The 21,327-nt window shown below is 37.4% G+C and overlaps 1 long non-coding RNA gene across 4 annotated transcripts in view; it reads left to right on the top strand.

Annotated features, from left to right (window-relative positions):
• The window catches only part of LOC112671665 (uncharacterized), a 35,592-nt gene that overhangs the window by 13,572 nt on the left and 693 nt on the right, over positions 1-21,327 (top strand). For all 4 annotated transcript variants that reach the window (XR_003143772.3, XR_007407718.1, XR_007407716.1 and 1 more), the window contains 2 exons: positions 1,737-1,871; positions 2,991-3,084. This is a non-coding gene — a long non-coding RNA (uncharacterized LOC112671665). The remainder of the gene's footprint in view (positions 1-1,736; positions 1,872-2,990; positions 3,085-21,327) is intronic.

The raw sequence follows: 21,327 nt of genomic DNA, 5'->3' as shown, positions 1-21,327 counted from the left end.
TGTCAGAATGAGTTAGTGGGACATCCCCAGGGTCTTCAAAGACTTCTATTCTGAAAAAAAAAAATTCCTTGTCCCAGACCTAAATTAGCCAATTCATGTAAGGAAAGGAGGGCAATTACAGGCAGATACCCTATGGTTGTTTATGTTTGTTAACTATATACTTACTGTATAGTTCTGAGCATATAAAATGGCATAGTCCTCAACAATTTTATTTAAGTGTTGGTGAAGTGATTCACTTTTGTTATTTAATGAAATGCCCAAATTTGGCTTGTTGTATCCATATATCTTCAGGAAAATCTGCATTATAATCTTTCATGTTAACTTATAATATTAGGTTTCAAAATTGTTAGTTTTATTTTTAATTTTTTAAAGATTTTATTTATTTATTCATGAAAGACACAGAGAAGAAGAGACATAGGCAGAGGGAGAAGCAGGCTCCTTTAGGGAGCCGGATGCGGGTCTTGATCCCAGGACCCTGGGATCACAACCTAAGCTAAAGGCAGACGCTCAACCACTGAGCCACCTAGGTGCCCCTCAAAATTGTTAGTTTTAAAAATTCACTATAGTCTATGACTTTCTCTCTGGTGGTATTTAGGTAATATAAGGTGGGGTCTTTAAAATGACATTAGTAAGGGGAACCTGGGTGGCTCAGGAGTGGTTGAGTGCCTGCCTTTGGCTCAGGGCTCAGGGCGTGATCCTGGAGTTCCCAGATCAAGTCCTACATCAGGCTTCCTGCATGGAGCCTGCTTCCCCTCTGCCTCTCTCTGTGTCTCACATGGATTAAAAAAAAAAAAAAAAAGAATGGTATTAGTAGGAACTGTATGTTGGGCTAATGTAGCTTCTCAATACTAAAAGCAATTGACAATTGAACACCAATAAAAAACAAATTTATTATTAAAAAAATAAAAATAAAAGCAATTGACAATTTCACATTTAAATTATATTTTAAGATTTAAAAAAAACTTCAATAGGACTTGATTTTAAGTACTACTTATAAAAATATAGAATGATTTCTAGGTTGTCATTTTAAAATTCCTTTCAGATGGAGTCACATCCCTTGCGATTGCAGCTATTTCATATTCAAGAATATAGTTCATTATGAATTACTCCTTCGATGATTGGTCTCAACAGACTTGATATATTTAATATGTACTAACAGTAGTTGAATATACTATATTTTCCCCATCTAAACCAAGAGAGTGGCTTTTATCATTTACCATGATAATAAGCAATGAAGTGATTGTGAAAGAGGGATCTTTTATGACACCTAGGAAATGTAATTTTTTTAACCTCAGGGGTACTGGTGAAATGACAGCTAAGTTCAAAGCAGGGACATTACTTAGTAAATACATTAGCTTTAATTTAGCAGCAGTGAAGAGCCAAAGCTGTGCAGTCAGACTGAGTTTTGACCTTGATTCTATTATTTACTAGCAGTATAACCTCAGTCAAGTATTTAAGTTCTGTTTTCCTTGTCTATAGAGTGGAACTAAGATATGTACCTCTTTGTGATAATTACATAAGAAAATACATTATGTGCTTATTAACACAGTGCTTGGCATATAGTATATATGCATGTTAGTTATATGGTTGTCAGTAATAATACATTTTAACAATTTATGCTTCAAAATTAGGTTTTGGTAGATTGTAAACCATTAGTGACTTTTAATCAATTAAGCTTATTTGCCTTTTACAAATATACTGTGATTTTAAAAATCTTTTTTTTTTTTTCTAATCAGGAAGATTAGAAAACTTTACATAGAAACATTTCTGATAAAAAGCACTTCCATTTTGGATTAATAGGATGGTAGAGCTGGAAAATTTAAAAAAAAACCTTAAGAGAGCATCTATCTATTCTACCTATGGATTTACTGGTAAGGAGACTAAGTCCTATATATTTTTTTTTTAATTTTTTTTAACTTTATTTATTTATTCATGAGAGACACAGAGACTGAGAGAGAGGCAGAGACACAGGCAGAGGGAGAAGCAGGCTCCATGCAGGGAGCCCGACGTGGGACTCGATCCAGGGTCTCCAGGATCACGCCCTGGGCTGCAGGCGGCGCTAAACCGCTGAGCCACCCGGGCTGCCCTAAGTCCTATATATTTAACTGACTTAATCCACTTGAAATATGAAAGGAAAAAAAAATCCATAAATTTGGTCATTTTTTATGGTGATGGACATTAGTTCTTTGTGAAAAATGGAAAAATGAGATGGTTATCTGGACAATAGAAGTCTGATATATTAAATATTTAATGATAATATTTTCTTAACAGATGATGATTTGTCTTACTGTAATTATTAATGCTCTTTTCACCCTCAAAAATGTCTCAGTTTGGACAATACATTACACAATCTTCCACTTTATTTTTTATTATTTTTTTTAAATTTTTTTATTTATTTATGATAGGCACACAGTGAGAGAGAGAGAGGCAGAGACACAGGCAGAGGGAGAAGCAGGCTCCATGCACCGGGAGCCCGACGTGGGTTTCGATCCCGGGTCTCCAGGATCACGCCCTGGGCCAAAGGCAGGCGCCAAACCGCTGCGCCACCCAGGGATCCCCAATCTTCCACTTTAATTGTATTTATACAGGCAAAGAGTAGCAACCATCTAGTAGTTTGTGGACCGGGTAGATCCCAAAACAGATTATGTTTTTTCTCTGGTTCTAAAATTTGGAAATGACTAGAATCTGGACAATTACTCAACACTTTCTTAATCTTCTGAGTGCAGTTCTCTCGAAGAGGAGTTATTAATTGATGGCTTTGTGGGGACGAAAAGATCTATTAACCTGCTGAAACTATGTGCAAAATGGTGTGTGTGTGCGTGTGTGTGTGTGTGTGTGTGTGTGTTGTGTGTGTGTGTGTATTTTTCTGGGAAATATGTTCATATTTTCAAAGGTACTATTTTGCTCCAGAAGACTAAGGAGCATTGTTTTACCTTTTATTCCATTCACAAATAACTGGCCCTGTTGACCTGTTACACTTTTTTTTAAAGATTGATGTATTTATTTGAGAGAGAGAGAGAATGAGCAGGAGAGGCAGAGGGAGAGGGAGAATCCCAAGCAGACTCCATGCTGAACATCATCCAGGTACCCTACCTTGTTACACTTTTTAAATATCAAGTCTGTAAGAAATGGGAGGAAATTAATGTCATATAGTGCTTTTATAATGAATATAGTTCTATATTCTGGTGAAATATTATTAAATTGACCCACATAAAATGTTGACAAATTTACTTAAATGTGAGGTGCCTGATAGGAGAGCCCATCTACAGGAAGAGAAAAAGCTGACACTCGAACAGTGGGTTTCTGATATGCATTTGGGCCAGGGTAATAGAATTCTTAGTAAATTTTGACCTGAGGAAATTGCCATTTCATATGGTTTAACTGATGACATCACAGGTGAATTTAATTCAGTCACCTGTATTGAAACCTCCTTCATGAAATCATTATACTATGATCAAGAGCTATTCAAGGAATATAAATATAGAGTAGATATCCTTTCCCATTTTAGGAGAATTTGAAGAGATTTAAATTGGGAAATGAGTTAGTTTCTATTCGATGTGACTTAGTGGTATTCTGACACATTAGTCAAGGAAATACAATTCTGATGGGGGAGACAGACATTTAAGTAATATAATGCATAGCAGAATAAAATAAGCATTAAACAGAGTCTCAAGTAACACTGTGAGTACACAGAGGAAAGGCAGGGTTAATTTTGACTGCAATGATCAAGGAGAGCTTTGTGAGTAGGCAGTGATCTTTTATGGAGAGCAGATGGACATAAAGACTCAAGGAACTTGATTTACCAAGCTTTTTTTTCTTACTGGTTTATACTCCCTATCTGCTCTGATCAAATTATTTTTTCTTAGCCTTTATACTTTTTCTTGAAGGGGGAAGGGAAAAAATGGTTTCTTAAGATGATTAATAGGAGAACATGTGCTTTCAGAGTGCAAAGCACTCAGCTCCCTAGGATAAAGAGTCTAAATATATACCTAAATCCAAACATAGATAGATAGAAGAGTATCTGCTGTGTTTCAAGGGAGTACACTGACCAGCTGAGGGACGCTTGCTTTATTCTTTGTTGTTGTTGTCTTTTAAGTGCCATGAGTTTTTGAAATGATAGCCATTAGAAGAAAAGACAGTACAATTGCTCAATTTTAAATAACTGCCTAACTTGGGAACAAAGTCCCAGGAGACGGCTGGCGGAAATAGCTCATGCTTTTTTTAGCTGCCTGTATTTTAACTTTACACAGAGAAAAATGAAATCTATGTAATCAAAGTATGCATAAGTATATATATAGAAATCAGAAGGCCAAGTTGTCAAGTGGGTAAAGATTCCTTCAAAGAATACATAAAAATTCAAATATGATATAATAGGGCAGCCCAGGTAGCTCAGCGGTTTAGCGCCGCCTTCGGCCCAGGGTGTGAATCTGGAGACCAGGGATTGAGTCCCAGGTCGGGCTCCCTGCAGGGAGCCTGCTTCTCCCTCTGCCTGTGTCTCTGCCTCTCTCTCTCTCTCAAGAATAAGTAAATAAATATAAACAAACAAAAGTAACTTTAAAAAAATATGATATAATACACATGCACACAGGGTTAGAATTATATATTTTAGCCTAGTGATAAAAAGACACAGGTTTACAGGAGAAAAAGAAAAGCATAATATATAATTCCACATTTAATAAAATGTTTTGTTAGAAAATAATCCTTATTACTATTTATTTAATTCATGAACATTAAAGGCCTTTGAAAATTTGATTCTAAAGCTAACTTTCCAGGGAGACATGTAGATGCTGGAGGTCATCTATTCCAATTTCCCTCTTTCACAGGTGAGCAATTGGAAACCCCGAAAGAGATGAAGTGGCTTGCTTAAGTTTTCTCTTCCATTGGTTATCTAGCCCCATAGTCTCTCCTGTCTCAGTTGTTTTCATGAGTTTTCAAAGTTCTTGACAACCATAACTGTAATTAGAAATCTTAATAAGAATGTCTGGGGGCAGCCCAAGTGGCTCAGTGGTTTAGCGGTGACTTCAGCCCAGGGTGTGATCCTGGAGACCCGGGATCAAGTCCCACATCAGGCTCCCTGCATGGGGCCTGCTTCTCCCTCTGCCTGTGTCTCTGCCTCTCTCTCTCTCTCTCTCTCTGTGTCTCTCATGAATTAAAAAAAAAAAAAAAAGGATGTCTGAAACTTGAAGTCAATGATTGTTACATTCCAGTTTTCTATATATCCTCATTGTTCCAAGAAAAGAAAGATAAATTTTATGTTTTCAATACAGGTTCTTTGACTGTAACTGTACTTGGAAAGGAAGAAGAAAATGGAAGTAAATATTGAAATCTTAGCTCTCAAAATAAATAACAGCTTTATTGAGATAATTCACATATCAAAGTTCACTCTGAAGTGTGTGATCCAATGGTTTTTAGCATGTGCACTATGTTGTGTGTTTATTACTACTACCTAATTCTAGAGCATTTTAATCTCTCCCCACCATATCCATTATCAGGCATTCCCCATTCTCCTTTCCCCTCCAGCCCCTGACAATGACTAATTTACTTTTTTTCTCTCTGAATTTTTCTATTCTGAACATTTAATATAAATAGAATTATATGTAGCCTTTTGTGTGTGACTGCTTTCACTTAGGATAATGTATTTAAGACTCATCCATGTTTAGCATGTATCAATTCTTTATTCATTTTAATTACAGCATAAGCATTTCACTGTACAGTTATAGCATATTTTGTGTCATTCATTAAGTAATGGACATTTGAGTTGTTTTCACTTTTTGGCTATTGTAAATAATACTGCCATAAACATTCATGTACAAGTTTTTATGTGGATGTATGTTTTCATTTTTCTTGTATATGCCTAAAAATGGAATTCATGGTCATATGGTAACTCTATGTTAAACATTTGAAAAACTATGAGATCATTTTTCACCATTTTATAGTCCCAACAATATATGAAAGTTCCAATTTCTCCACATATTTCCCAATACTTATTAGTGTCTTTTTGATTATTGCCATTCTGGTAGGTATGAGAGAGTAGATCATTGTGGGTTTGATGTGTATTTCCCTAACAACGATGATATTGAGCCTCTTTTCATGTTCTCCTTGCAATTTGTGTATCTTTGGAAAAGTGTTTAAGTCTATGCCTAATTTTAATATTAGATCATTTGTTTTATGTTGTTGCTTCGTAAAAGTTCTTCATGTATTCTGGATACAGGTCCCTTATCAGATACATGATTTGCAAATACTTTTTCCCATTTTGTGGGATGTCTTTAACTTTCTTGATGATGTTCTTGAAACACATAGGTTTTCAACTTTGATGAAATCCAATGTACTTTTTATTTTAATTTTATTTTTTAAAGTGTTTTATTTATTTACTCATGAAAGACACAGAGAGAGAGGCAGAGACACAGGCAAAGGGAAAAGCAGGCTCCCTGTGGGGAGCCTGATTCAGGTCTTGATCTGATGTCCCTGGAATCATGCATGCCCTGAGCTGAAGGCAGACGCTCAACCACTGAGCCACCTAGGTGCCCCAATGAATTTTTTTATTTTGACACTTCTGCTTTTGTTTTCATAGCTAAGAAACTATTGCTTCATCCAAAGTCAGAAGATTTACTCCTATCTTTTCTTCTAAGACTTTTATTCTTTTGGTTCTAAACATTTAGACCAATTTAAAGTGAATTTTTCTATATGATGTGAGGTAGGTCTCCAAATTCATTCTTTTGAATCTTTGCATATGGATATTCAGTTGTTGCAGTAGTATGTGTTGAAAAGATATTCTTTCCCTTTGAATAGTTTGGTACCTATGTCAAAAACCAATTTTTCCACAAACTTCATGATGTATTTTTAGAGTCTCAATGAATTTCCATTGGTTTGTATTTTTATTGTATTTTATTGTAATGTTATTAATTTTTATTGATCACTGTAGCTTTGACATAAGTTTTGGAATCAGGAAATATGAGTCCTTCAACTTCTTTTTTTCCCCCAAGAGTGTTTTGGCTATTCTGGGTCTTTCACATTTCCATATAAATTTTAGGATCATCTTGTCAATTTCTGCAAAAAAAGAAAAGAAGAAAAAAAGACAGCTGGAAATTCTCAATATTTACTAAGGCATAGTTTATTGTAAAAATTAGGCACCACAGAGACTACTAAGATGAAACATAGTTCTTAGTCTTAAAAGAACCAACAATCTAGGAATTACACAAATGTGTCAATTATCAACTTACTACCTCTTACCTTCAAATTTGTTCTTCAGTATATGCTGAAATGGACAGAATTCTTTTAAGTACCTCTTTTTTACAGTAAGCATGATGCCAAGCTTTCTCAGTAGAGGCTTTTAGGAGGGTGTCTCCTGCTATTTCCAGCTGGTGGAGTGCATGAGGACATCTGGTGGAGCTCTGCTTTAGCCATATGCCTGTAATGTGTGATCAGTAGGTGATCTTGCAGCTTCAGTCTAGCCTGGTAATAAGATTCCCATAGCACCCCCCTCCTTGACGTAGAGACTGGTGTCCTGAAGGCTTCCTGCCCACATCAGTGCTCTAATTCCCAGTGCAGGCCTGCATGTGGATTGTCAGGAGCCTGGAGGATTTTCATTCCAGGAGCCATCACTCCCTCTTCTAGCCCCTGTGAACTGCCTGTTCCCAAGGCCCCCTTCCGTTGTACACACCCACACCTCTGGCTGCTGATCAGCTATCCTCAGAGGAATACCTCCTGTTCCCCGTCACCCCAATTAGCCCTGGCTAGGGCAAACTAGTGAACTCCTTTTTTATCCAGTGGGCTAAACTATATCTTCTCCAGTGAGATCTGAACCTCAGCCTTAGGAAGAGGAATCCTTTTCAACTTTGTTCTTCCATGGCTACTCTCCCTCCACCCTAAGCTACCACTTAGCTTCCTTATACTTGTTCCTAAATATTCATGTATCAGAATTTAATAATTATTTATGTTATACACTCTCTGTTTAACCCACTGTGTTACTGGGCCTATACTGATGCAACACATAACATTTGCAACTTAGCATATAGATATAGTGTTTAAGAGAGGCACCTGGGTGGCTCAGTTGGTTAAGCGTCTGCCTTCAGCTCAGGTCAAGATCCCGGGACCCTGAAATCAGCCCTGAGCCAAGCTCCCTGCTCAGCGGGGAGCCTGCTTCTCCTTCTCTCTCTATAGCACCCCCTGCTTGTGCTCTCTCTCTGTCAAATAACTTTTTTTTTTTTTTTAAAGAAAAACATCTGAACATGAGATAAGGATTTGGAACTCACAGTCTGTTGATAGGATCAGTAAAGAATTAATGGGGGAGTGCAATTTGATGAACTTTGAAGGATGGATAAGGATTTCCTTTTGCCATTGGAGAGCTTATGTGTTTAAAATGTTTTTAAAATCATTGCCTCAGATTTCCATTTCAATGGTAAAGGCACTTAGAAGTTGAATTATAATATTTGTCCCAAATAGCACTCTACTACTTCTGACAAGCTCACCCTCAGTTTTATTATGGTCCAAATGGAATTGCTAAAGAAGGTGTTAGAGATAAGCAGAAGAGACCGTGGGTCTGAGTTGATATCTGACTCCAAATAGAAAGTTTTTACATAGCATCATTTCATTGGAATTTCTTAACCGAATGAGTAAAAGAAAGGCTTTGATGGAATGTTTAGTATGGTTAGAAATGAACACCCACAACCATATGTACCAATTAATTTCCTCTCCAAATGTTTTTATACTGTCGGGTAGATGTGGCCTATGTTTTGGAAGGATTTTTTCCTTTGAAGTAGTCATTACACTGTTTTATTTCCTATATGAATGCCAAGTGCACATTACTTTTTATTTCCCTTTTTGCTTGCCAAAGCCTTTTCATTTTCTTTCATCTCTTCACAAATATCTAATAAATACTTAGGATTTATAGATCCATTCAAAGCGTGGTCCCTGGACCAGCAGAATTAGCATCATTTGGGAGTTTATTAGAAAAGCAAATTCTTGGGCTCCACCTCAGACTGACTAAATCTGAATCTCTGTGGGGTGGGGCCCTGAGTATGCAGTTTAACTAGCTCTCCAGGTGATTGTTATGCACACTGAAATTTGAGGAGCACCAATTAAAATTTTACTCCTTGTATTTCATCTGAGACACATTCTAGAATTTAAAAAGGATCTGGAGTCTTAAAAGCCTTCTGATCATTCAAATCAGGAGTGTGTGTCTCCTATATCTGTAACTTCTTGACATCTACTTTCTGCTTAAAATCTTTTACTGATGGGCGCTCACCACATCACAAGGTAACATTTGGGAACAATTCTCCTTATTGGAAATTTCTCTTATTATGTATGTCACCCAGATTGACTTGATTGTACCTTTTGCTCATTGTTGCTAATCTTTCTCATGAGAAGCATGAAATAAATCTGGTTTTCCTTACATAACCCAGATGTTTAAGACAGCTGTCTGCTCTCTCCTATGAGTTTTCTTCCTAAGAGATAATTCTTAGTCCCTTTAATATCCTCACCTGAAAATGGCTTTTGGATCTTTCCTTCTTAGAGTGACATATAATATCAATATTCTGCTTAAAATATCATTCCCGGGATCAAATATAAAGTGCTCCATGGAGTTTGCTCAACAAAGGCTGTTCCACCTGCTGTAGAAGTAAACAAAACACTTCCCTGGGCTTTAGAAATTTGAATTCCAAGTCTGACTTTGTCCCTTTGGACTCAAACAGGTCACTCAATTTCTGTGGGTTTAGTTTTATTTGACTAAAATTTGGGATTACTATATGGCACGAAACCTGGGGAAGTGCTAATGTTTAGGAAGTAGGCATGACAGGTAGAGCTATTGAAAAGAATGGAAATAGAGTTGTTGGGGGGATCCCTGGATGGCTTAGCAGTTTGGCGCCTGCCTTGGCCCAGGGCGTGATCCTGGAGTCCTGGGATCGAGTCCCGCGTCGGGCTCCTGGCATGGAGCCTGCTTCTCCCTCCTCCTGTGTCTCTGCCTCTCTCTCTCTCTCTCTCTTTGTCTCTCTCTCTCTGTCTATCATAAATGAATAAATCTTTAAAAAAAATAAGAGTTGTTGAAAAGGCAGTAAGGGAACTGGTAGAAGGTGCTGACACACATAGGTGATTCCCTCTTTGCCAAGGGTGTTCTGTGGGCTCAGCCTGGACAAGTCTCAGGAGCCTGAGCTGGGCTCCAAAGCAGGATGTTTCTTAACCCATGGGATCAGAGTTCTCCATAGTGAGTTAGTGAATAATTAGCAGATGCCCTGTACTGATGGTGTGCAAGGTTAGAGTCAGCATACAGTCCAAAATTGGGTTACATAAATCTGCATGAAAAGAGATTGCTGGTGAAAAAAGGAGAAATGGTTCTGGATCGATAGCAATGTTCTGTGCTGTTTATGTCTCTCCATGCTTGTTTCTGTGGATATGCTGCATACTTTAAAGAGCAGAAGAGGAGTGAAAGGTTGAAGCTCAGGAGGACAAAATTCCAAAAAGGGATTGGCAGTGGTATCCTTAGCAATGGTACCAAGAGTTGAAAAAACAGAACAACTCAGGATGGAAAGATGTTGAACCAGATAGGAAAGCTTTTGTTGTAAGTAAAATATCATTGATTTTAAACTGACCAGAAAGAGAGAGAGAAAGACTTATTTATTCACACACCATTTTCAAGAATAGCTTTATCAGGACTTTGGACCCTTTTCTGAGAATCTGTAGGCTTTGCCATCCTCCTTGTGTTAGGTTTATCTTTAGGCTGACTTTTCTCAGACTGCTAGAGGCCACTAGGTCTCTCTCTTCCTGGGAAAGAGAGAATTGAAAGTCCTAAATTTGGTTTTAATTGGATTACTTCTAGATCAGCACCCTAGCCGGGGGAATGTTTTGCACTGTAGAGAGATGGAAGAGTTGATGTTTTTTAATCCTCTCAAATCCCATCACTAGTGGGAGAAGAGTGGTCTACCATTTGAGAAACCACAACTCCAGGATTTTATTGTCCTCATGCCCTGTGACAGCAGCAAGAAGAGTAGACCTTTTTCTTGCTCCTTCCAGCAAAAGTTCAAGGAGAGCTCTGGATGACAAGGGTTGTGTATTTGCAGCTATAGGGAGATGGGAAAGGTCAGTGCCACTCAAACCACATGGAATGAGTTCCATACAACTATCATAGTTCACACCAGTAGATTAGCCTGATTAATAGTAGTGATACCACTGTTAGAAAATATTCTCCATTTTCTGTTCCAGAAAATACTTCTATTTTCGTTTTTAATCCTGTGTAGAATTTACTTATATTTTTTTTATAATTTGTAGACTTGGATTCCTAAAAACTCCTCTTCCTTTCATTCTTATGTGAAGTGTCAGTGACTTCTTAGTAATCTGCAAATAAATGCCTCCAAAGCAGTTGCTTTTTTTTTCTTTTTTTAAAGAGGAATTTCTCTTCCAGACTTCTTATTACCAGTCCAATCACAGATATTCAGTAGTGCACTAGAGGTAGCTTCTTCTGGCTCTCTAGATACAATAGTTAAATGTTCAAGTATTTTGTGAGCTGGTTGTTACACCATTAGTACCTTAGAATAGTACAGGGGAAGTATTTACACCATGGAAATTGGAAATTCTTATAAATCAGGATCTCCACACATATCACCTCCCACCCTCACCTCATGCAAGCCAGTTAGCTGTAAACCACTAGTCTTACATCAAAGCATATTATTATAAAAGATGTTTCTTGCATTATAGTTTATCCTTTAGGAGGTAGACTTTAATTCCAGTTAAATTCACTCTGCATTATTACCCAGAAGGTCTAAAGTTTGTGTTTGAGGATTTAAAAAATAAAGTTATTAGGAGATTAAGTATCTTTCTTACATAATATTGAGTTAACGTTTTTTCCCCCATTTTAAAACCTAAAGTCTTTTTTTTTTTAAAGATTTTATTTATTTATTCATGAGAGACACGGGATGAGAGAGAGAGAGAGAGAGAGAGAAGCAGAGACACAGGCAGAGGGAGAAACAGGCTCCATGCAGGGAGCCCAACGTGGGACTTGATCCCAGGTCTCCATGATCAGGCCAGGGCCGAAGGCAGTGCTAAACCGCTGAGCCACTTGGGCTGCCCTAAACCCTGAAAGTATTAAGAAAATTAAAAGACAAGTCACAGGTTGGAAGAACATATTTGCAAATAATATATCTGATAAAGTAGTTGCATCCAGACTGTATAAAGAACACTTATAACCCAATAATTGTAAGACAAATTACTCAATTAAAAATGGGCAAAAAGATGTGAATAAACATTTCATGAAGAAGATATAGAAATGGCTAATAAGGGATGACTGAGGGGCTCAGCGGTTGAATGTCTGCCTTTGGCCCAGGGCGTGATCCTGAGGTCCCAGATCGGTCCAACATTGGGCTCCCTGCAATGGAGCCTGCTTCTTTCTCTGCCTGTGTCTCTGCCTGCCTCTCTCTCTCTGTCTCTCATGAATAAATAAATAAAACTTAAAACAAAAAGAAAAGAAATGGCTAATAAGCTCATGAAGAGATGCTCAATATTATTTGTCAATAGGGAAGTGCAACGTAAAACCATGAGATACTACTACATACCTACCAAAATAGCTATAATAATAATAATGATAAAGCAACAATAACAAGTTTTGGCAGGATATGTAGAAGTTGGAACTCTTATGCATTGCTGGTGTGAATACAAAAATGATGCAGCTGCTTTGAAAGTAATCAAAAAATAAAACATAGAATTGCTATATGACCTAGCAACTAGAGAATTAGAATCTTGTATCCATACAAAAATTTTCACATGAATGTTTATGCAGCTTTATTTATAATAGCCAAAAAAGTGGTAACAATCCAGAAGTCCATGAACTGCTGAATGGATAGACAAAATATGGTATATCCATCCACACAATGAGATATTTAGGAACAAAAAGGCTTAGCTATTGATACATACTACAATATGGATGAACCTTAAGCTTATGTTAAGTGAAAGAAGTCAAACACAGAAAACTACATATAGTATTTCATTTGTAAGAAATATTAACAAATGACAAACTTCTAGAGACAAAAAATAAATCCATTGTTGCCTGGGACTGAGAGTAGGAATAGGAATGGCTGAAAATGGGTATCAGGAAGTTTTTGTGGGTGATGGAAATGTTTAAAAATTGGATTGTGATGGTGGCTGCACAGCCCTATAAATTTGCTAAAAATAATTGTATACCTACAACAGATGAATCCTCTGACATGTAAATTATAACCCCATCAAGTTGATTTAAAAAGCCTTAAAAATCACAAATTCACTTATATATTTCTTATTACTAAATGGAAGCAATAAATACATATTCCGGGGATTTGACCTTTCAGTTTTCAGCTTCTTTCATCTGCTGGCTTCAGTCTTTAATGAGGAAAGTGGGTCCACAAAACTAAATAAGTATAGTTTTTTGAAGAAAAAGATAGCTCTCTGCAATTTTAAAAACTAGTTTCCTGAATGAAAATGTTTTTGAGTTATGCTAATAATCCAATAACTGCTCTTATGGAAATCAAAATATTACAAAGATGATTGGAAAATATTGCCAATGACATGTTTACCAAAGCAGAAAAAATTTTAATGATATGAAGACATTATTAAATAAAAACACATCACACACACACACACAGAGTAAGGAATTTATTTTCAAGGATAACTTTGAATTTCTTTACCTAATCTTATTCTACGTGCTCCTAAGGGAGGCAATGAATAAAGATTTATCACACAGTGGCAAAAAGATAATCAAAATGTTCCTTAAATCATTCAAGAGAGATTATTATTTATCTTTTCATAATATTTTCAAACATGAGGGATCCCTGGGTGGCGCAGCTGTTTGGCGCCTGCCTTTGGCCCAGGGCGCGATCCTGGAGACCCGGGATCGAATCCCACGTCGGGCTCCCGGTGCATGGAGCCTGCTTCTCCCTCTGCCTGTGTCTCTGCGCCTCTCTCTCTCTCTCTGTGACTATCATAAATAAATAACAATTAAAAAAAATACTTTCAAACATGATGCATTATCATTTCTTTTTGGCATTCATTTCATTATTTTATTTTTCTGATAGTCAGAAAATCATTCTCCATGCAATGTGAATTAAAACCTCCCTTCCTAGGGATCCCTGGGTGGCGCAGTGGTTTAGCGCCTTCCTTTGGCCCAGGGCGCGATCCTGGAGACCCGGGATCGAATCCCACGTCGGGCTCCCGGTGCATGGAGCCTGCTTCTCCCTCTGCCTGTGTCTCTGCCTCCCTCTCTCTGTGTGACTATCATAAATAAATAAAAATTTAAAACAAAAAACCTCCCTTCCTAGAAACCTGCCCTGGGGAAGGTTTTGACTCTGTTCTGAAAATGTTCCATGGCTGACCTGACAGCTGTAATTTTAAAGTTTCTGCTGACTCCTACACTGTGTAATGGGAAGCCCTGAGATGAGTTTGAAGGAGAAAGTTGGCGTGACTTTAATTTTTCCGTATAAGAATATATGACTTTTTTCTCCTGTGAGGGATGGAGCCCGAGAGAGAAGACCTAGAAGCCTGAACAGCATGGCAGGAAGCAAATGTGGAAAAGATCACAGGTCTTTTAGGAACAAAAATGTAAAACTTTATTTTTTTAGATGCTTATATTTTCTCCAAAGTAAATTTCCTCTTTTTTCCCCAAATTTTGACCATCAGCTTCTCTCAAAAGCACCTGTCAAAGTATATGAATGAGTGGTTGTGTGTGTGCGTGGTGTGTGTGTGTGTGTGTGTGTGTGTGTATGGTTGAAGGAATGGGATGAAGAAAAGCAAGAAAAGGAGCTAAGCTCCTTATGTGAACCCATCCAAGCTGCAAGAATTAGCAAATGCAAAATGGTAATTCAGTTAGAAACAGAACCAAAAATGATCAGAGACAAGCTTCCTGAAAATTCCTAGAGATCTGGGGGAAGGGAGGTGTAAGACTCTTTGTATACGGGGGTTTAAAAGAAAGCATCAAAACACTGCATTAATACATAGTGATTCTTCTATTTTCAGAGGTCAGTGAAGGGATGTCTGGTGAGACATATAGTGACATTCTTGAATATATTTCTTCCCTTGGCTATATGAATACTACAAACCCGATATAGGAAAAACTTTGAGAGAAAAGAATTGGCATATGCATATGTGTAAAACTGTAAAACAGTCCTATGGTAATGTTACCTTTAATTTTATGACAATAATCTTAGATGACTGAGGCCAAATCCAGTTTATGCTTTTAGGATACCTGCAGTATGATATAGAAATTATATTCACTTCTATGTATCCCGAAGGCTACTCAGTCCCATGCTGTTAGCTGATTTCCCTGGTAAGAAATTCTAGATTTCTAAATTTTATTTTTTTTATTTATGATAGGCACACAGTGAGAGAGAGAGAGGCAGAGACACAGGTAGAGGGAGAAGCAGGCTCCATGCACCGGGAGCCCGACGTGGGATTCGATCCCGGGTCTCCAGGATCGCGCCCTGGGCCAAAGGCAGGCGCCAAACCACTGCGCCACCCGGGGATCCCCTAGATTTCTAAATAATGTGCTCATACTGCTGTTTCTCAATTTGTCATTTGGGATATAGGTTTTCTCCCGGTACCAATGTTCAGTTCTGGAAACTGTGACTCTTCTAGGCATTCAAGCAGAGAACTAGGTGATTACCAAACTGTTGGGGGATGGGGCAGGCAATAATTGAATGTGAGGCAAAGGCCAGCCCAGGACTATTGGATTCAATGGCATACCAGATAGAGTACAGTGCATGGCATACCCATAAAGTCCTAAATAGACATTGGAATGTGAAGTCTGTCCCCTGCAAACACTCTTATCTGTTCAACCTTGTTTACCAGTAGTCACAGCCACAAGGAAATGGCCTTTGGCACACTGTGGCCTTCCAAATCTCAAGCAAGTGCATCTTATGACAGAACTTAGTTGTATCCAGAGCTGTAGCTTCAAGGCTATTTGGAAAATATGGCCATTTTTAGCTTCCCAGGCCCCTGTAATTAAGGAGGTATATTGAAAAGGTGAGCATGTATATTGAAGACCAATCATACTTAGCACACTCCCACGTCCAACCACTCTCCTTCCCTTACCTCCAATGTAGTACATGATAATTTAGAGCTAAATCAATACTCGCTGTTAACATTATTATGACTGTGCAAATGTTATGCACTCTTAAGCCATGTTGTACACCACACCTCTTTCTCATGGAATACTTTTTCCTGAAGTTAATAATAATTCTCTCATCTTTTCATCTACTAAAGTTGCTAAGATCCTTTTGTTAATTTTTCCAAATATTACGTCTCTGTCATATGCTTGTCAGCAACATTTTGAATATATTTAAATGCAACATGAATTGGGAAGTGAGGGTAAATGTGAGGGAGTGGGTGTGTATGTGTAGCTGCTATTCTGAAAGTAGGGTAGAAAAAAGTGGCTGAAAGTCTCAGCTTTCAGTATTCAGATTTTCACTTAATCCTATTAAATTAATTCTATTCCCCACATGGTTCTTTGGTTTCATGAATCCAGTGCTTCTTTGAGTTATTTTCTAGTCCTTTATGAGTGAGATGGGATGGGGACCTAGAATTCTATCTGCTTTGTATACACACACACAGACTCTGGACTAGGCCCTTGTTTGGTTTTAGCTTGAGCTATACTTTCCCCTGCACAGTGTTCCATGGGAACTCAAATATCCTAAACCTGAGCCTCCAGAGAACAAATTGGCTGTTTACTTGCATATGTCTCTGCAGTTAGGTTACAAATTACATTGCTAAATTAGTTATCCCCTCTCCATCTTCTTTTTTAATAAATTTGTTGAAATAGTTCTCATTTGCTGTTGTCTATTCTTTGTTTTTTTCTTATACTCCTTCAATTTCCTTTCTTACATCTCCTTTTAATTCTTCTTTTTTATTCATTTAGGAAAGAGAATAGAAATATGCCTAATTAATTATGCTTTACTGGAAATCTATGTCTTTTCCCCTCTTAACTCATATTTTCCCAATAAAGGCTTACCCTTAGGTAATTAGAAAACCTTAGAAATGTTTCAATACCATATACATACAAATAAATTGAGGCTTAGAAATATTAATTAATCCAGTTAAGATCAAAATGGCAAGAACATAGCAGAGCCAGAAGTAAAAATTTGCTTCATGGATTTCCAGGGTAGCACCAGCATCTGGAAGTGGGACCGGCATTATGGATGCACTATAATATTGATAGAATAAATAAGTGATTTTAATAGATTTTCATCTAGACTTTGAGTAAACTACCCCATGAGGCATACTGGTAGTGTTCTGTGTCTTTACCTGGCTCTCATTTTACAGGTGTGTTTAGTTTGTGAAAATCACATTTTTAGATATTTCTTATGAGAGGGAAGGACCTGGAAGACCAGGAAGAATCAGGACTTGGAAATGGAGATGGAGAAGATATTGAATGGATGACCCTTTAGGGAATTCTAGGAGTAAGTCTGGCCTAAAATCAGATCATGGTATAAAAATAGCTATAACTTGGGTCACTTGGGTGGCTCAGTGGTTGAAAGTCTGCCTTCGGCTCAGGGCATGATCCTGGAATCTGGGATTGAGTCCCATATCAGGCTTCTTTCAGGGAGCCTGCTTCTCCCTCTGCCTGTGTCTGTGCCTCTCTTTGTGTTTCTCATGAATAAATAAATAAAATCTTTTTAAATACCCGCAAAATAGCCATAACTAAAGCAGATAAAAAGCAATTATAGATTTTTAGTAGGTATTAAGGCATATACACTGAAAGGGAAGATAGGAACCAAGATCGAAAGTGTTGGCAGGTTTTCAAGGATATATATACGATTCATTTCTCAAGTCATCTCTAGTTTTCTGATGTCCTTATAAAACCATGGTGATGGTTTATCAAGTGCTCTAAAAGTACTCTACAAGTTTCTCAAAGAAATGAGAGCAAACTACAAAAACAAATGTGAAGCATTATGCAAAAAGACTATTTTAAGAAAAAGTACTGTGCCTATTTTTGTGTAATACTTTAAACCATTTTAATTTAAAAAATTTAAATTACTCAATTCTACTACCTTTTTGAATGTATAAATAAATGTGTATAACAAATTTACTGACAATGTCTAACTGGACTGTAAACATTAGCTTACAACTGATAGCTACATTATTGTTTAAATATTTTATGGATATCTAAAAGCATACCTAAAAGTAATCATATTATAAGTGGTAAAACTCCAGGAAATTCTCACAAACTCAACACTGCTGTATCGTGTGGCTCTATTGGGTCCTCTGCTTAGTATCTAACAAGGTGTTGGCAGGACTAGGAACTTATCTGGAAGCTCTATTTCCCTGAACTCATGACAACACTGGGTCTTATTTTTAAAAAGGAATGCTAGGGGCACCTGGGTGGTGGAGTCAGTAGAGCATCCCACTCTGGGTTTCAGCTTAGGTTGTGAACCCAGGGTCATGTGATTGAGCATGAGAGCAAGGGCTGGGGTAGAGGGAGAAGGAAAGAGAATCCTAAAGCATGGAGCTTGAGGTGGGGCTTGATCCCAGGACCCATTTTCTGCTGCCATTGCTTTTATTTATTTACTGCCATTCAGGGTTTTACAATTTTATGAAGTTAAACTTAACAGTTTTCTTTTATGGCTTTGATATTTGGGGCTATGCTTATAAAGGCCATTCCCCTTTCAAGATTAGAAAAGAATTCCTCATTTTTTTCTGGATATTTTATGGTTTCTGAGGGAATATAACAGAATCTTAGGTGTCTAATATGTTATAAAATCATAAAATTGAAAAATATCCTTGAAGACAGCCAGTCTAATATCTTCTCTGATTTAGTTATCTTTCTACAATATCTCTGAGTAAATCTTCAAAGCTCTTCTGTCAGTGATAGTTAACTCACCACCATTTAAGGTAGTCCGTGGTATTACCAGATGGTTTTTATTGTAAAATATTTCTTTCTTGTTCTGTCATAAATGGACATAAATTCAAAAGGGAATAATCATGATGGTGAAGAGACATGGGATCATATCACATAAGAAATATCTGTAAGAGACTGGGGATGTGTTTTTTGTTAAAGAATATATCAGATGAGGGATCCCTGGGTGGCACTGCGGTTTAGCGCCTGCCTTTGGCCCAGGGCGCGGTCCTGGAGACCCTGGATCGAATCCCACGTCGGGCTCCCGGTGCATGGAGCCTGCTTCTCCCTCTGCCTGTGTCTCTGCCTCTCTCTCTCTCTCACTCTCTCTCTCTGTGACTATCATAAATAAATTTAAAAAAATTAAAAAAAAAGAATATATCAGATGAGATAGGCAGCTGTCTGAGAACATGTAAAGGACTTTCTATAAGGACTATTCTATAAGGTGGATTAAATTCGATCTGTAGGATCCCAAGATGATTTTGGCAGCAAATAGTTAACAGAGTTGGTTAAGGATGTAATGGCTGCTTTAGGGGCATAGTAATATCCTTATCACTACAGAGGATTGCTCTGAGGTCACCATACTTTGAGGAAGCTCAGGCAATAAGGAGAGGCCTCATGAATGTGTTCCAATTGATACCCCTGTTGATATCACAACTGACAAATAACATCAACTAGCAGACCATATATGTTTGTACTACTCTAGATGATACTACTATATCAGGACAGTTCCAACAATAGATTATGTGATGCTATGAAATCTTGCACTTATCCTGGACCTAGGGAATTCTCCCTATTAACTCTAGTTTCAATGTTATATTTGTTTTCTAGGAATACCATAACAAAGCACTGCAAACTGGATGGCTTACACAACAGAAATTTATTGGAGGCTAGAAATTTAAAAAGCATAAATTATTCTTTAGAATTCTTCAGAAACAACTTTATTTTCTGGAGGGTAGAAGTCAGAAATAAGGCATTGACAGAGTTGTTCCTTCTGAGGGCTGTGAGGGAAGAATCTGTTCTAGGATTCCCTCCTTGGCTGATAGATGGGCATCTTTATGTTCACATGGCTTTCTCCTTGTATATATACTTGTCTCCAAATATCCCTTTTATAAGAATACCAGGCCCATTCTAATAACCTTATTTTAACTTGATTACCTCTGTAATAAACTTTATCACCAAGTAAGATACTGAGGTACTATTTTGAGGTACTGGAGCTAGGACTTCATTTGAAGTTTTGGGGGACACAACTCAACAGATGTATAAGGGAAAATTGGGCTGATAGGCTAAAGAGACTGGTGGAGTTTGTAAATTCTAGAAATTAGCCAGATTGGTCAATATTTTGCAAAAAATCTATTGTACTGACTATTGTCATGTAACAAATTACTTCCAAATCAGTAGCTTAAAGAAGCATTTTATTATGCTCACAGATTCTGTGGGTCAGGAATTTGGACAAGGCATAATTCAAATACCTTGTTTGTGCTCATAGTCTGGGGCCTCAGTTGGGAAGACATAATGGCTAGGGGTGACTCAAGGGCTGGGAGCTGGCATCATCTGGAGATGTCTTCTCTCATTTGTCTGGTGGCTGATGCTATTTGTCAGCTGTGATGTCAACAGGGGTATCAATTGGAACACTTTCACGGGGTCTCTCCTTCTTGCCTGGACTTCCTCTAAGTTTGATGACCTCAAGGCAATCCTCTCTGTGTGACACTCAGGGGTCCCAAAATTAGTATTTAAGCAAACAAAGTAGTACTTGTAATGCCTCTTCTGACGTAGCCTTAGAAGTCATGCTGTATCACTTCCACCTTACTATATTGGTTAAAAGTGGGTCACATACTCACCAGAGTTTTGAAGAGGAGTTACAAGTCCTATATATCTACTGACAGAAGAATTTCTGATCATTAAAACAAAACAAAACATGTATCTATCTTAGGAAATTTAAATTATAGGACATATTATAAAAGACATAATTTTCCTTAAGAAAAAATATAAGCTTCTTGTCTTGCTTTTGGGAAGAAATAGAAAACAGACTGCATGCAGAAAAGAGAGATTCATATAGAGCTTACTCTAGCTTATTAGTGCCACTTTAGCTCTCATCATGTATGTCTTCTTACAACAGAATAATTTATGCTTCTTAAGTTAATCCCATGTTGCTTAACACTCCCTGGGCTTCCGGGAATTACTAAAAAATTTTAAAAGAATCCAATACATTTTTAACAGAAAAGTATAAAATAATGAGGAGTTATTTTATCAGTGTATCAGTGTAACCCAGTTTTTCTTCTGTTGTTGTTGTGTTTTTTTTTTTTTTTTGTGACTTGTCCGAATGATTGTACTATCTCATCTTTTCATTCATAATATGAATCCTAACCTGAGCAGTCCAGGGATTTTAGCTTGCCTCAATACAGCCACCAGATGGCTTTTGCGCTCCTTTTTATTTTTTTTAAGGTTTTATTTATTTATTTGACAGAGAGAGAGAGAGAGAAAGA

This window comes from Canis lupus, chromosome 32 (assembly GCF_003254725.2).
Source record: "Canis lupus dingo isolate Sandy chromosome 32, ASM325472v2, whole genome shotgun sequence".
Classification (NCBI taxonomy): domain Eukaryota; kingdom Metazoa; phylum Chordata; class Mammalia; order Carnivora; family Canidae; genus Canis; species Canis lupus.
Note: the sequence above shows the minus strand (reverse complement) of the source record. Positions and strands in the feature narration are given on the sequence as shown.